Genomic DNA, 3,361 nt, shown 5'->3' with positions numbered 1-3,361 from the left:
GCCCAGGGCTGTGAGGCTAATGGGGGGCCCGGCCTGGTACGCGCTCTAACGGGGTACGCCTGGCGTGCTGTGGGGGCACCGAGACGCTGCGGGTGGCTGCTTCGTCCAGGTGGTCCGCGCGCTCCCCGAGGGACGGGCTCCCCGGGGGGCCGGAGTTCGCGCGCGGAGGCCGCAGTGCGTCCCGGGAGGCGCGAACTTCTCACCCATCCCTGCGCTAGGGAGGGGGAAACTGAGGCCCGGAGAGGGGAGGGGACTGGGCTAAGGTCCTTCTGGGGAGCCGCCCCTTTCCGAACCCCGCCCAGGGCTCTCGGCCCCGCCGCGCCCTTCGCGGCTCATCCCGGCCGAAGCGCTCAGGCTCGCCCCCTCCTCACCGCGCGCCTCGGCCTGGCCCCGCCGCCGCCTCCCCGGCGTTCGCAGGCTCGGCCCCGCGAACTCCCAGGACCTCCGGGGCCGCCGGCCTCTGGCCCCGCCCTCGCCGACTCGCCATTGGCCGGCCCGGCAGCCTCGTCACCGCGGGTTGGCTCCCCGCGCTGGCCCGCCCCTCGCATTTCCGGGTTCTCGCGTCGCGGGCGGCTTCCCGGGGAAAGGCTCGCCGTGGGCCACCCCCATTGGCTGGAGCCTGCGTCGGTCTCGTGCGCGCCGCAGCTAATGAGCATCGGGAGAGGCGGGGCCCGGGCCGGCGCGGGAATCGCGGCGCGGGTGCAGGTGCGGGCAGCTGGAAACGCGCCGTTCCGCCCGCGTCCCTCCCGGCCTCGTTTCCTTAGGTGCAGCCTGAGGTATCGGTGACGTGCGCCCGTGCACCCCGGTGGCCTGACTCCCCTGCCCGGCAATCCGCCTCCTCCCTGCGCCTCCAGCGCTGCATTTTCCCCCTTCCCCCTCTTTTCCTCCCTGCTTTTTAATTTGGACCCTCCCCTGCAGGGCCTGGCTGCTTGTTTTGGCCAGAGAGACAGAGGGGTTTTTTCTTTCATGCAGAAAGCTGAAACCTCCCATTTTAATTATTTTTATTTTTGGAAACCTCCAACTTTAATTCACAAAATATTGAAACCTCCAGGAGGTGCCCAAATGCTGAGCACTGAGATGTTATGTCAACCAATGGTCGTTGGCGTCAATTCATTGTGGTGAAGTGGGAGACTACTCAGAGAAAACAGCTCGGTCGTGAAACAGCACAGCTGGGGGACAGCAGGCCCTGAGGTGGCCTAATAGAGGCAGCCCCCCCGTGTGGCATCTGGGCCCCCCTGTGACAGCTCCACTCCTCTCTGGGGGTGGTACAGCTCAGCTCTGGCCTGGGCTGCAAAAGGCCTGACCCTTCCAGATCTGACCTCCTGCACAACGCACCTTCCCTCAGGGGAGCCCCTGGGAAGGAGTGGGTGTGGGTGTCACCACTGGAGTCACCCGGCCCCGAGTTCAAACCCCACGTCTACTGCTTGGGAACTGAGTACATTCAGCGCTTTGACCTCGCGGATCCCGTTAGCTTTTCGTCAGGTTGGGAAAACGTGATGACAGTACATCCTCTAGGGTTTTGTGTGTGGGCGAAGTGACAAGTGTCTGCTGTTGCAGCTGTCCCTAGAAAACACACCAAGTCGTCGCTGTTTTGTTACCCGCAGAAGAAACTGTCAAGAGCTGCAGCTTTGCTCCAGCCACTACAGGGAGACCCTGTTGCAACCTGGTAGGCCTCAGTCGGAGTCCAGTTTTAGGGAAGCCGCAGACCTTCATCACAAAAGGAAGTGTCCAGGCCCAGGCCAGAGGTGTGATGTCGTGAAAGTCACCATGTGGAGACATTGAGAGGTGAAGACCGAACAGCTTTGGCCCTTGCTGTTTGGGCTCCCTGTTTATTGCTTAGACCAGGCCCCCAATTCCCCCAATTCCCTGCCCTTGGCAAGGATGCTGGAGAAATGTTGTTGACTTGAATAAGAAATATCTGAAGTAGGACCAACCGTGGCGTTTTTAAGAAACAAAGCCTGGATGGTGGTTATTTCTGAGGCTTCTTGTTTCTCTCTTTTGAACAAAGGTCTTGAACACTGTTTTCTCAGAGTTCCCTGAATTTCACTTCTGATGGCTCAAGCAGTAATGTAAACACCCAGAGGAAGGCCTGCTATGTAAGCAGCTAATTATGGGGGATGGTTGGTGTAGTGGAAAGCCGTGAGGCTCTGAGGTCAGACGGATGTGTGTGTGTTCAAATGCAGGGCCCACTACTTACTAGTTGTGTGACCTTGAGCAGTTCACTTACCTGCACTGAACTAGGTATTAGGGGGCTTGTGGACCTTTGTCCTCTCCTAGGCATAAGATATAATCATCTACTTTCAAAGGTACCATCCCTTCTTCACTCCTTGGGATGCCAGTGCAAACTCTTTAATGAGTTTTGGCCGTGGGTGCAAATCCAGAAGCTATATAAGAACCGTTAGTGAGTAAAACTGCCCAGGCATGAGACAATAGGGAGAGGTGGGGAGACTGGAGAATGTGAGAGCACCTGTCTTGTCCAATGCAGGCAGCAGCTTCTCAGCTCTAGCCTACATTTATTATACTAGGGCGCAGTCCAGGAATTGACAGATTTTCCAATTTTTCAAAAGATGTGTCAGACCTAGATTTTTAAACAGAATCTCCAGATTTTAAAACAGTTGGCATGTTTGCCTGCCAGCTACAGAGAGTTGCCAGATCCCTGCTTAAAGGCTTTCAAAAGGGGCTGGAAGCCAGCCAATGAGTCAGCTTACCTGAATGTGATTCTGCAGAAGTTTACAGAAAGCTGGCAATAGAAAAGCGATGTTATGAGCCTTAAAGACATTGAAGTCATTAAGGTCCCTGAAAATGGCTATAAGAAAAAAATAAATAAAATGGGCAGGAGATGGTGGCAGGCAATGCAGGCAGCAGTGCCACAAATGACCCTCGGCAAATGAGTGCACCCCTGTCTGTGGCCACCAGGGGGTAGTAACTCACCGGGCGTCGCTTCCCTCCTTCAATCCTCATTGTCAGGAGAGCACACTCAATTTTCTTTCTCGACTTTGTCTGCATTCAGCTGTATTAAATGAACAAAATATGGTCCCTGAAGTGATATTGAAAAGTTGTTTTTCTCCATCTTAAGTATTCTGTATTGGGTGGAAATTGCCTCCCAGTGGCCCACAGAGGAGTTTTCTAAAAGCTTACCTTGACACTTGACAAAGAACCTGAAAAGTGGCTGCATGGGAAATGTGTCCATTACGCAAAACAAAACAAAAAACCCTTATGCGTCTTTAAGAAACAGCGTTCAGGCACTTCATGCTGGCAGAGGCAGATCCGATTGCTTAGAAAACACAAAACTCCCCGACTGAAGGCTGTATTGCATTGAATGGCTCCAGAATGACTGGACTTCATTTAAAAGAAAATACAC

General features: G+C 55.0%; 1 non-coding gene across 1 annotated transcript; it reads left to right on the top strand.

Annotated features, from left to right (window-relative positions):
• The first annotated feature begins 2,684 nt into the window (after positions 1-2,684).
• Positions 2,685-2,814, top strand: LOC148090806 (small nucleolar RNA SNORA33). The gene has a single exon (XR_015716262.1). It is a non-coding gene; the product is annotated as a small nucleolar RNA SNORA33 (small nucleolar RNA).
• The last annotated feature ends 547 nt before the right edge of the window (positions 2,815-3,361 follow it).

The sequence above is a fragment of the Miniopterus natalensis genome, chromosome 20, assembly GCF_054644295.1.
Source record: "Miniopterus natalensis isolate mMinNat1 chromosome 20, mMinNat1.hap1, whole genome shotgun sequence".
Lineage (NCBI taxonomy): Eukaryota > Metazoa > Chordata > Mammalia > Chiroptera > Miniopteridae > Miniopterus > Miniopterus natalensis.
Note: the sequence above shows the minus strand (reverse complement) of the source record. Positions and strands in the feature narration are given on the sequence as shown.